Source organism: Ailuropoda melanoleuca, chromosome 18 (assembly GCF_002007445.2).
Source record: "Ailuropoda melanoleuca isolate Jingjing chromosome 18, ASM200744v2, whole genome shotgun sequence".
NCBI classification, from domain to species: domain Eukaryota; kingdom Metazoa; phylum Chordata; class Mammalia; order Carnivora; family Ursidae; genus Ailuropoda; species Ailuropoda melanoleuca.
The window spans coordinates 6,066,445-6,080,802 of NC_048235.1; positions in this window are offsets into that span (position 1 = coordinate 6,066,445).

Here is a 14,358-nt window from a genome sequence, read left to right on the forward strand (position 1 = left end):
ACTATAATTTTTAATGACTGCCTACTATTATATCTAGTGTTTTAAAATGTTTTAAACATGGTTTAAATGGGCATTTTAAAAATGAATTTCATGGCAGATAGACATCTGGGGACATATAAGGTAAAAAAGGCATTTTCAAAGAATATATTCCCATTTCTAAAAAACTGAACCAAAAACATGTGGTTAAAAATCATTTATAATGTAGTTGTTCCTGTGAGATTTTAGTATTCTCATTGACCTTTCAGCCTGAATCTAAAAACAGAAGACTTTATCAGAGGTTTAGCCTGTAGACCTATTTTTAGACGCACGGCGTCATGACCTACACTTAATACAAATCAAACACAAAGAGTTGAAAGTGGGAAGCTTCTTTGCAGAAATTCCTTTGGGGCTATATCCTGCCTAAATTCTACAGGAAGAATTCCCACAGAAATCAGTAGGAGATTAAAATAAATATCAATGGCAGGATACAGTCCAAATTATGAACAAAAAACTTTAAACTTGACAGGTTAATTGTTTTTCAGAATGATTGGAATTTGGGGGCAATATTTTCATGAGGGAAAACCAACATTTGGCCGTAGATAAATTTGTACACAGCATTTTGTATAGTAGAGCCTTATGTATGGGAATAGTGCCCACCCGTTGTTTTATGACATTGGTTTCTACCATTTAAAAAAACTTTTTTTACAAGTTTTTTAAAAAATTATTTATTTGAGAGAGAGAGCGAGCACAGGGGAGGGGCAGAGGAAGACGGAGAAGCAGACTCCCAGCTGAGCAGCGATCCCTATGTGGGACTAGATCCCAGGACCCTGGGAACACGGTCCGAGGTGAAGGCAGACACCCAATAACTGAGCCCTGCAAGTGCCCTGGTTTCTACCATTTTGAAGGGAAGTTTCTAGATGAGGCATTCTGATTTTTCATTAGTGGGTCAATTTCCAATATGCTTTTATTTTAAGTAGGACAGACTATATATAAAGTGGAAAAAATGTATTTCTAACCTTCCTTGCTTAACCACATTATTTGAAAATTATTATGAAACAAATTATAGCACAAGTGAAAGATTCAAAGGTAAGAGTGGGCAATGTGAGGCTTGAAGCCCTTCGGCTACAAAATGTTGCAACTAGTGCAGATGTATACAGAGTGTTCAAGTTGCCTAACTTATCATCCTTGAGGAGAGGTTGTATACAAGTCAGGTTTTGCATTCATTATTAACCTTTGCCCTAGTATGTCACATAACAAACGCACAGCCTTAGATACATAAGCCTCTCTGAGTCACTTTTTCCTTTTTTAAGAAAAGAGGGTAACAATGCCTTTCTGTGAAATGAGGATGAGATTCAAGAAAAGCAACATAAACATAGAAGGGTTTTCTCTTCTAACAACTAGAAGGCAGGAGTTAGGCAATCATGGGCAATGACTCAGCATTCCAAGGATGACAGGACTAGCTGCCCTGGGCATCTGGCGTCCTTTCCTTACCATGATAAGGTGGCTGCCACAGTTCCAGATATTGTGTCTTTGTTCAAGGCTGGTTATGGGGGAAAGGAATGTGTCATTGATGTCCCTTTCATAAAAAAGTTAAATAAATAAATGAAAGACTTCCCAGAAGCTCCCTTGCATCTATCAACATGTGTCCTGTCTGGAACTGTACCAAATGACCAATCCTAGCTCCAAAGGAGCCTGGGAATTAGAGTGGAACATTTTTTGGCACAAGCAAAATTGGACTGTATAACCCCTCACAGAATGTATTTTAATGATCTTAAAGGTACTTATAAAAATTGCAATAATGTTTTGGATAAAGATGGGCCTAGAGCAGACGCCCACTAACCTCCATGAGACCCATAATCATGCTTGTTTAGTTGACTCCTGTAAACGTCACTGTAGAGCGTGAGCTATACCAGAGTGCCCGCCGAATCACTGGATGGGTGGTGCGTTAGGTGTGGCCAGGAAATACAAGTGGCAGAATCAGTAACATTCATTTCAATGAAGGTATTCAATTCAAACAACATTAAGTAAGTGCCTATTGTGTTCAAATTCTGTGCTAGGGGCTCTAAGAAGTATAGTGATTCTAACGTTATACTGAAGAGGACTATACTTTGATGGGCGGTAAACTCGAGTCCAACCAACTGTAATACCAAGCCCATATACGTGTTAAGAGCATAATTAGAGATTTAAATGAAGCACTGAAGAAGTATAAAGCAATAGCAATTATTTTCCACTAGAAATTAAGTGGAGAGTCAACTGGAAGATTGATAAGAACGGAAGGCCGAGGGGGATCTAAGAGGAAAGGACCAGCTTCTACAGCGGCAAGGATGTCAATGACAAAGGCAAGACCTCACAAAGTAATTTGTGTCTACTTGCAAGTGAAAGAACAGACTCATGAATGAGTCTTTGGAAAGCGGTGACAAGAGTGGTTTTGATTATTTAACAATTCAAAAGAAAGAACATAAACAGGACTTCTTTCATGAAGTTAAAAGATTCTAGTATGAGGATACCACAGAAGAATATGGAAATTAAAGGAGATATCTAGTCTACTGGGAATAAAGAGTACTTGGTTGAAATGGAAGCAATTTTTTTTTTTTTCCTGTGAGACCTAAGATCTTGAACAGTAAAAAAATAAGAAAAAAAATTAAGTACCAGGGGAAGAATGATACTGCCTCTGATTAACTTTAGAAACTGGGCAGATTGAATTTGTTATCAAGGAGGCTGTTAAGAGAGCCCCCAAATAAATCAATTTGGTTCCAAATTTACCTAAGGTTGAAAATGGTCTGATTGAAAATTGTTTCCCATACTGTGTGGAATGAAAACCTCTCTCTAAAGTATGTTGGCATTGCTACATTAGTTTCTTTTAATAACAGTTTCAGCAAATATTTTAAGATGATTGAGGCATGAAAATCTGTTTGAGATTAAAAACCTGCTGTTAGCCCAAGGAATGTGATAGTAAATGAAACGTCAGGAAGAATTCGATGTACATGTTTGAGCTCGTAGAACAACTGAGTTCAAAGGAAATGAAACTGAAAAAAAATTGGTTTCAATACGGCCAATACACGACCAGATTAGATGGTTTATAAAAACCTCTTGTTCAGTGTCTGCATCATAAAATTGTTTCTAAATAAGTATACATTCCCTTTCTATGATGCTAAGAGCTAACATTTATTGAGCATTTACTATATTGTGCTAATTACATTACACATTTTCTTATTTAATCATCTTCATAGCAACCCAAACAGGTAGAAACTATTTTTAATTCTCGTGTAGCGATGAGGAAACTGAAGTGGTTGAATGTTTGTGGTCACGCAGTCATTACGCAGAAAGGTAAGACTGGACCCACGATTCTTTCTCACTCTCATGTTTGGATTCACCAGGTATGTTTACAAAAAGGGAAGGTGGAGGGGAGAACTTGGGTGATTGGCATATCCTTGGTATTAATATCCGTGATTCTATCTTATTCAAGTTATTAAGTTTAAACTAACGTATTCTCAGCTCTGTAAAGAAAGTCTTCCATTAAACATTAGACATAATTCGATACCCACTTTCCACCATTGAATAAGTTTACCTCTGGCAAGGATTCATTGTCAGTAGGTGAAAAGATTTTGTGTATTCTGCTAGGGAAATATTAAATGTGTTCTATGTTATAATAACTAAAAGAATTTAAGCAATACATTACGGTTCTAGGACTCAGGTATGTATGTTCCCTTTTATATCTTCTCTTTAACGTTTCATGAGGAAATCTTTTGTTTGATTTTCTTTCTTTGAAAGGGAACATTCGTCTCCTAAAGTTATAAATCTGACTATTGTTGTATTCCACGTAACAAAAGATTTGAAACGAAATAAATGCAAACACAAATAAGATACTCCACTAAAATGGAGTCTAGGTTTGAATACTGCTATTTATAATTTTTATTTTATTTTATTTATTTTTTAAAAGATTTTTTATTTATTTATTTGACAGAGACAGCCGGTGAGAGAGGGAACACAGGCAGGGGGAGTGGGAGAGGAAGAAGCAGGCTCCCAGCGGAGGAGCCTGATGGGGGCTCGATCCCAGAATGCTGGGATCACGCCCTGAGCTGAAGGCAGATGCTTCACGACTGCACCACCCAGGCACCCCTGTTATTTATCATTTTTAATGGCATTATGCTGCAATTGCATTGATAGAAATAGGACCATCTCTCACTAAATAACTGTTTTTATGGTTTCCATGAGCTGTTCCTCCTTCGCACGGAGCATGGTCCTGGGGAACTCTGTAAGAGGGACCAGTCTTGACAATGGTTCCTGTTGCCAGTGGATTTGGGGCACAGAACAAAGAGATGTAGAGACCTATGGGGAGAAGGAGAATAAGCTGGAAGCTAGGAAATGTCTGAAAATTTAAGTCTGTAAATTCAGACAGTGCAAACACAGGAGCCCAAGTTCAAGTATGTTACAGAGCATCTATGAGCCAGTTTGGAAAGTTGAGCCCAGAAGACTCCCCTTGGGCACAAGATATGAGGTAAGGATTCTTTTACAACTCGGCAGCAGTAGGTCTATACGCTGGGAAAGAGATCAATGTTAGACACTCAAAGTTACAAAAGTCTCATTTTCATGACAGAGTCTCTCAGCGGTGGACAGTTCAGCTAATGGGATAATTTAACCAAGAAAGGAATTTATCCAAAAAATTCCTGAAGGACTGATATAAGGAACTTTTTACTGAGGCAACAAAACCAGAATTTATTAAATTGTACCATGGACATTCTACAAGCAAATCTAATATTAAAAGTACTAAAGGTTTTTTTTTTTTTCCCCAGCAATATCCACAGGGACTTTTATTCCTTGACCTCACTTTGCCCCTAGATCTAAAATACATACAAATTAAGTGATGAAAGCTGACAAAATGTTTGAATTACCTTAAAATGACACATTATGAATTTAAAGCAGAAGGAGGGAAGATGAACTAACATTTGCCGAAAGTAGCAGATTCACTAATTGCAAGCTTAACAGAGAAAGTGTTTGCGAGAATAAAAATACTATAAAGAAATTACAATTTCAAGAAATTTCTTTATGATGTAAAAATCCTCAGTAAAAAAAAAAATGGTATGAGATTTTGCCCCTAATGAGTTATTATACAGTAAAATAGAGAAGACTTTAGGACGCACTAATCACAGCTCCCGTATGCCGGGCGCGCGCTGCATGTCAGGTAGGGCGTTCAGCTTGGTTTGGTGTGCGCTGTCACCTCTGGTCCTCACGTCAAACCTCCCAGAGCAGCTGCGACTCTTTGCTGCACAGATGAAGGTGCAGATGCAGAGAAGAACCAGACGCAGGGAGGTTCTGTGATTCACCAGACCTCGGATTCGAAGTCCTTCGTGCCTGGCTCCAAAACTTGAGCTTTGAGCACAGGATAGGTATGGCTCTTCATTCTACTTTCCTCCCATGTTATTCATTGTTACATAAACAAGGAAAATATATATTCTAAGGGGGCATCCTATGAACCCTTGAATCATATATTATTAGATTGTGCTAAAAGCATACAATTGAAAGGACATTTTGTATCATTACCTTTGAATTCTTCAGGGTAAATTCTTTCAATGACTTTAATTTTGATGGAAGTGTTGGTTTCCCTTATAACGGCCTTCTTTCTCATCCAGGCTTTAAGCAAATTGAGAAATAAGATAAAGAGTAACGTATATGGAAAATGATAATGTTGCTAGCCCCCGCCCCCCCCAGCAAAAAACCAAAACAAAACAAAAATCCCCCAACAACTGACAAGGGCTAAATAAGCCTGGTAAGTGAACCCAGAATTAGACTTACCTACCCAGTCAAGGCATTAGGGACCACCAGTTTTAGGGGAAAGCTGGCCCTCCTGAGCAACAGAGAAAGTCTACAGCTGGGAGCCAATGGCTCTCAAGAGAGAAAATGGTGGGCTAGCTTTGCATGCCCAGTTCTTTCTTTAGAAATTTATCAATCAGATCAACCACTCCATCCCCACAGGGCAGAGTAAAGGGGCAGACAGGAGATTGGTTTTATAGTAATAGAATTACCTTCAGAGGAGGAAAACATAGCATTCCCTGTAACAGATTTGTTTGGTTTCTCCTTCCTCACTGGCTTAGCTGCTCAGCCTGTGTGTGCTTAGGGGAAGTCCTCTGTCCAGGAGATGAGCATTCTAGCACGGCTGCTGCCACACACGCGAGGCCATTCCTTACTCTTTCTGGAAGACCGATCACTGTTCCGTCAGTATCCTCTTGGAACCACTCCAGAAGGCTCTGAAATGAGTTCGCTACTTTGTTAATTAATCTATTCCAGGGCTACTCTAGGTAAGGTTGAAAATTTACTCGCTATTTTTATTTTCCATCCTAAATTATGTCCAACCGTGCTTTCCAAGATAACGTATCACTGGTTCTACAAGGACGTTTAATGACATTATTAAGAATAAAATATACAAATGCTAATAATAAAATACCAGAAAAGTTCAGGAGAAGCCCTCTTCTGCTGTCAAATTCACAGAGAGAAATGAAAGGCCACACCTACTAAACTTTAAAGAAAGTAATGTTTAAAATTTAATTTTCTTGATGAGTTAAAATTTAGAATTTAATATAATTTTTCTTTTTAATTCTGCTAGAGGCTTTTTCTTAATTTATCTGGATACATGAGAATGGGGGGTATTTCTTCAGGACCTCATATATTTTATTAATTTAACACAAGGTATCTGATATGTCTCTCTTTCTAGAATCCAAAGAGTTAATAGGGCATGCAGGCCTGTAACTACACTGCCCCTGTATATACCAACTTAAAGAAAAGTGGGCAACGCTTGGGTCCTAGAACGTTTTCCTAAGTAAAAATCTCTTGAACTCATTATGTAATATTAACTAAAATTGTAGTAAAATCTCAGTTATTTCTAAATGAAAGAAGGCATATTAGTTAATCTATTGCTATGTGATAAATCACCCCAAAACTTAGTAGCTTAAAACAACAAACATATAATCCCACAGTTTCTGTGGTTCAAGAATCCAAGAGCACTTTCTCTGATTGGGTCTTTCTCAGAGGCCCTCAGGAAGGTGCGTCCAGCTGCCCTCCAGGGCTGTAGTCAGCATTTCCAAACCCACTCAGGTGGGAGCAGGCAGCCTATAGCTTCTCAGCAGCCATTGGCCAAACACCTCAATTTTGTACCATGGGAGCCCCTCCAAAGGGTGCCAGAGTGTCCTCAGAACATGGCAGATGGCTTCCCTCAGAGCCAGTGGCCTGGGAAAGAGAAAAAGGAAGCGTGAAATTGTGCTGTCATTTCGTCCTAACTCCTGAGTCATGCACTGTGTCTTCTGTCTTATTCTATTCCTTAGAAATGAGTCACTTGGGTGCCTGGGTGGCTCAGTTGGCTGAGTGTTCGACTCTTGGTTTTGGTTCAGGTCATGATCTCATGGGTCATGGGATGGAGCCCTTCCTTGGCTCCATGCTCTGTGGGGAGTCTGCTTAAGATTCTTTGTCTCCCTCTGCCCCTCCCCTCATGCACACACTTTCTCTCTCTCTCAAATAGCTACATAAATCTTAAAAAACAATGAGTGACTCAGTACAAGAATAACCTCAATAGAGAATATTACACAAAGGTTTTAATACTAGGAGGTAGAGAACATTGGGGGCCATCTTGGGGCCTGGCTCCCCAAAACAGGTGATAGAAGTAAAAATTCTTAATTTTTATTCTCGCCAAGATACCACTGGTCAGTCCACACAAAGTCAGTAGAATCTATGACTTGTTAATTTAAATTTAATAAGGGTAAATCTCCAGCAAAAAGGTTTAATACACTGCCCTTACCATTTCTGGTAGAGAAATCTGCCTAGACTTCTAGTGCTGTGTTCTTGGCATTCGGTGCTGCATAGACAATGAACTCTGGTCATACAGCTGCTATGTAGCTTGTAGAAATACAGTTTTAATTCTGTGCCACAGCGGCTAATGCTCTTGCCTCTTGCGATGGAGTTAAGCCCAAGAAATTCGCTTTTAGTGATGGCTTTCATCTTGTCCCCATATTTATTTCAACCAGAAAAATACTTGCAACATTTTCCTGAGATGAAACTCCTGGGGATGTTTCTGAAGACTTTGACACTCGGGCTCTGCCATATGCTCCTCAGGATACCACCTTTTCCTCTGCTTGTGGACTCTGGAAGTTTCTCGGTCAGGTTCCCACATACTATAGTGAGACCATTGAAAGCCCCCTACAGTGACTATGTCACCTTGAAACCTATCCTCTGTTGTTCTGAGTGGCTTCCATTTGAGCCTGTGGACATTCTCATAAATCCAAGGCCCTTTTCTTGGTCCTGACTAGAGAGACTAATTCAGGGCAATTGATCATTGATCTATTGCTGCTCACCAAAGCCTGCCACCAACAGTGTGAGGAGAGAACCCCAGAAGTACTCCACAGCACATGTGACACTCAGCTGCCTCGTAGTTTAAAAGCATCCATATCAGGGGCACCCGGGTGGCTCAGTCGGTCAAGCATCCAACTCTTGACTTCAGCTCAGGTCATGATCTCAGGGTCTTGGGATCAAGCCCCGCATCGGGCTCCCCACTGTGGTGGAGCTTCCTTGAGGTTCTCGCTCTCCCTCTGTCCCTCCCTCCTCTGCTCTCTCTCAAATAAATAAATACATCTTAAAAAAAAATAAAGTAAAGCTACTGTATCCAGGTCAACAAATTTACAGAAAAACTCCAGTTGTCTCTATAACTTCATTCTTGCCTCAGCTGTCCCGGAGCCCTGAGGTCTCTGCAGTGGCTCACATCTGTTGTGGTTTTTGCATGTGTATATTATATGCAAGTGTATTTCAAGGTCAGGAAGCAATAACTTTGGTTCTAAGCTGCCTGTGTCTGCTGACACTTTTCACTGTCTTGTACATCTTTGTCGAGGCCCCTCTAGATTTACCTCCATAGAAAGGTGCTTTCCCAAAGAGAAAGACACCATAACCTGCATTTATAGAGCCAGATGTGCCCTGAGCCTAAAGGGGCTGGCTCATGCTTCAATAGTTGAAAACAACGCAGTAGAAGGCATTACAAACCTCCAAGTATTCACTGCAAAACTTACAATGAAGATTCCAAACCATACGTCTTAGCCCCAGTTAAGTCTCTCTGTGCATTTATTTCCTTCTTCTCCTCAGCTTTGTCGCCTTGCATCGCATCTCTCAGTTTCCAGCCAATACACCAAATGTCCTTAAGGTTCTCTGTCAAAACTGCAGGGCCCCATGATGATAGGGGACCTGCCCGGAAAAAAGCTGCTGTGATTGTGCCCTTTCTGCCCAGACGTTGGTTCCCAAAGACAGAGATGGAAGGAAGCTGAGCATGCACTGCAGACATGTCACTGAGCTGTTTGAGTCTGTAAAGGGGCAGAAACAAGCTAGCACTGGGTTTCACTAATGCAATACCCTCCAGAGGAATAAAGTATAGAAGTGTTCTCTTTAAACAAAAAAAATTCAGGCTCTCTCTCAGGCTGAAAGGAGAAAAACACCTCTCTTAGACTACACATGTGTTGAATGTTCTTGTAAAAGTGTAGCTATTGCTTTGTAACACTAGTATTTCCTCTGTGGGATTTGAGGAAGAGATGAGCACAGTCACCAGAAAGGAAATCAGTTTTTCAAGAGAAAGCTCTTCCTCTTCCTCCACTGCCCTGCTGACTGCATCTCACGGTGCACCATGCCTGATGCCTGCCTTCCCCCAGCCACCTTCTCAACGGGGATCTCCTAAACGCCAAATGCTACAAACATCCCGCACTCCCCCTCCAACGTGATCTCTCTTTGATATTTGAGACTCAGCTTTTTGAAATGGTGTGTTTAATTTTTGGGGATCATTTTTTCAAAATTCTCTTCTGCCTTGACTTCCTTAACCCTGCATTCTCCAGAGTCTTGGTTGTATCTCCAAAACCTCCTTTCCTCCCTCTTCAGACCCATCATCTGTTATGCATCCTTAAAGAATGGATCCCAGGCATCTGCCCCGAGGGCTGGTGTCTACTAACCATGTGCGCTACCATGGCATTGCACTCTGCTGTGGTTTCTACAACATTCTCCATGAGAGCCACTCAGGGTGCTAGAGCATTAGCCCTAACCTGAACTTCCAGCTTCCTACTGAATATACACATATTTTCAATATTCAAGGTAATCATGTAAACTGTGCAACACTAAAAAATATATTTGTATTTTTTACCAGAAACTGCTTTCCTTCATGTATTCCTTACCCCAGCCAATCAGGTCCCCATTCTTGAAGTCACTGATGCCAGAAACAATGTGATCATCTTTTGTTCCCACTTCTGTATTTCCCATGGTCACCCGGGCAAGTTGGAGGGTGTGTATTACAGGAATTTCTCCTGCTCTGGACTCAGACCCGGGTTCAGTCCCTGCTCTACCATTTCTTCACTATGTGACCTTGAACTAACTACTTCACCTCCCTGAACCTCCATTCTCACGCCTGGAAAACAGGCATAGTAAGCAGAACACAGCTCCCAGGGCTGTTAGGAAGATTTAATGGATGAGAGCGCGTTGAGTCCTTCATACAGTAATGGCTGCAGAGAAGTCAGCCGGTGTATGTTTCACTACCATCGCTGTGTTGGACCTAACTCTGGGCTGTCTTTTGATTGTGTACGTGCTCCTCCTTTATTTTTGCTGCAACGGCCTTAGTTGATTTCCTTTTGTTTTCTCATGTGGATTATGGCATCTGACTGGCCGCCTTGTTTATAGTTTCTCACCCTTTAAATCCATCATTCATTCTTTCACATGCTTTCTCTTACTAAATCCCAGGACTATTCATGCCACACTCCGCTGCTTTCACGCTCCGGTGGTTCTCCATATGCTACAAGATCATGTTTGGTCCCTAGCACAGTATCCAGGTCCTCAGTAATCTGCTTACAACTTGCTTTCCTCATCACACGCTTAGGCTGCAGTCACAGTGAACTCTTCACTGTTCCTCAGTGCGCTTTTCCTAAACCCATGACTGTTCTGAAAAAAGAGAAAAAAAAATCCCTCAGCTTGAAGTTCTCTATGCTGCTGCAGATACAAGCTAAAATTCCTTTCCTTTCTGCCTAATTAGCAGATTTTCCTCTTACTGACCTCACCATTTTTTAACTTCATCTTAGTGACTTATAGGTTCATTTCTGCAACAACATTGTAAGCTCCTTGAGAGCAGAAACCTTGTCCTATTCTTTGGACACAGTCATAACAGCGAGCCGATGAAGAGGACGCACTTATGTACATGAATTTGTAACTCTAATAACCATTCTAGTTCAGGAGTTTTAAATTGTGGATTCTGCTCCTTTGCCAAATTAATATGTTTATGTTTTGATGATTATTTGGCTCTTTTCTACTCAGATGGTACTGTGCAAGGAAATGCACGGCCTGTTCCCGGCAGCGTGCCATGCAAGCTCACCTGTGAAGAACAAAGGGAAACAGGGAGACAGTACGTTCACAGTAGCACAATGAAGATGTTAAAGATTAAATCTGAAAAGCAATTGCTAGTTGTCATAAGTAAACAAGACAATGTAAATTTTTTTAATTAAAATAGCAAGAATAGTAATAGCAAGAGTCCAGATGGAAGGTGTTTTCTGAAATTAGCATCAGTCTCTCACACCCTACAAGTCATTGGTTATAACTTTACGTAAAAACAGGTACGGTTAAAAAAAATTCTGCTTTATTTAGTGCCACATAATCGACAGATACTTTTCCAGTGTTCATGGAGTTTTATTTCGGAGTCTCATTTATTTCTTGGTTTTATTGAAGTTCTAGGCCAAATGTGAGCCCTGTGGAGTTAATGAACAGAAGCAACCTTTTTACCTCTATTAAAATTTGACTATCGACTATATAACACTAAACACACCTCAGCTTCTTTTTTTTTTTTTTAAAGATTTTATTTATTTATTTGACAGAGATAGAGACAGCCAGAGAGAGAGGGAACACAAGCAGGGGGAGTGGGAGAGGAAGAAGCAGGCTCATAGCGGAGGAGCCTGATATGGGGCTCGATCCCATAACGCCGGGATCATGCCCTGAGCCGAAGGCAGACGCTTAACCGCTGCGCCACCCAGGTGCCCCCACACCTCAGCTTCTTAAACAAGGTGCCAGTATAGGCTGCATGGCTTATAGAGAACTTTAAGAAAAGCCCCTTGGTGTCATGTATTGGAACCATTCCAAATCCCTGAATGCCGGCTAATGTAGTCTTCATTTTCAAAATAAATGAAATCTCCACTCACTTGGTTGAAACACAGTTTGTCTAAACCTCTACTTTCAAACATTTATCACACCTCATAATTCTTCCTGTGATACCGGCATCCTNCGCCACCCAGGTGCCCCCACACCTCAGCTTCTTAAACAAGGTGCCAGTATAGGCTGCATGGCTTATAGAGAACTTTAAGAAAAGCCCCTTGGTGTCATGTATTGGAACCATTCCAAATCCCTGAATGCCAGCTTGTAGTCTTCATTTTCAAAATAAATGAAATCTCCACTCACTTGGTTGAAACACAGTTTGTCTAAACCTCTACTTTCAAACATTTATCACACCTCATAATTCTTCCTGTGATACCGGTATCCTAATTTCAACACTCATCTTCAAACATAAATGCTAGTAAACATATAAACTTCTTTTTTGTCTCTACTTGATTTTAAATTTTGATTATTTTCTAAATATAAAATCTCTAGAAAAATAGGGAAAAACAAAAAAAAGAGAAATTTATTTTATATCCAGTTGTTTCTACTCTTTCTATTGTATTAGGCAAAATTGATTTTAGGTAAAGACTGTCGGAAGAGACAAAACAATGACATTATATATTGATAAAAGGGCCAATTTACCAGGAAGCTATAAAAATTATAAATATATATGCAACCAACATCATAGCACATAAATATATGAAACAAATATTGACAGAACTGAAGGGAGAAATAAATAGCATTACAATAAGAGTAGGCAATTTCAATACACTGTCAATATGGATAGAACATTCAGACAGAGGATCAAAGAAAAAGAAGGTTTAAACAAAACCATATACAAATGGGCTTCATAGACATATACAGAACGTTCCATCCAGGAGCAGCAGGACATACATTTTTCTCAAGTGCATGCAGGACACTTTCCAGGATATAGCACATGTTATATCACACAACAAGTCTTAAAAAATTCAAGAATATTGCAATCATATTGAGTATCTTTTCTGATCACCATGGAATGAATCTGGAAATCAACAGAAAAGGAAAACTGGAAAAGTCACAAATATGTGGAAACTATATAACACTCTTGAACAACCAATGGCTCAAAGAATAAATGAAAAGGGAAATTCAAATACATCTTGAGACAAACAAATGAAAACATAACATACCAAAACTTATGGGATATAACAGAAGCAATACTGAAAGGAAAGTGTACCGCCCTAAACATCTATATTTAAAAAAAAAGAAATATCTCAAATAAACAATGTAACTCTCCACGTCAAGGACCTAGAAGAGAGGCCACAGTGCTCCCATGATTTCCCCAGCTTTTTCTCTAAGAACAAATTTCCTATGTTGCAAAGAGCTTGAGACTGAGGAGAGTGATGGTCCTCCAGTGAAATGAGGAGGCAGAGATCAGAGTTTAAGACATCTAAAGCAGCTTAAATCTATGGAGTGAGGCATTGGGAGACATGCAGAGAGGCAAATCCAAAAGATTACGTGGAGCAACGTCACAGCCTATGAATGAAGGATGGATTGTGCATGTGGACATTGAAGGTACTATGGGATTAAGAGTAGAAAAGAGGTACGAGAAGAGATACTGTGCGGTGCTGGAGAAGAGAAGTATTTTAGAGTGACCTCAATATCTACCTTCTTGATATTCTTTGCACTTAGCTAAGACAATAATTTCCTAGCACTGCCAGGATCCCATAAAATCTCCCCATTAGGTTTAAGGACTAACCACTCAAGTCGCATCTTTACTAAACCCTCAAGTAATATTGCAGAGCTACCTTGACAAAGCCTAAAATCAAGCCTTAGGAAGACCTGCAAAGAAAACAGTTTGGAGATTGCCTCCCGTTAAAGTACAGGAATTGAGAGAATCTTGGGCTTTATGCAAATCACACTAAAAAGCCAAAATTCTAGTCCACAAATGTTTATCACTAGAGTCTGTAATTGAACTACAATGTTAAAATAAGAACGAACACATTTTAGAAGAAGATTTTTAAAATTCCAGTCTCTACAGTACATTAATCAATAAGTCCAATATATTATTTAAAAAAAATCACAAGATATTCAAAGAAACAGGAAAATTTGATCCATAGTGAAGGAAAAAAGTAGTCAAAAAGAAAACAAATCTGAGATGGCTCAGTTGTTGAATTTAAGCAGAGAAAGACCCGAAAACAACTATTAAAAGTTTCTCCTGAAAAGGTAAATATAGTCTTGATGAACAAAAGGGTAGGGAAT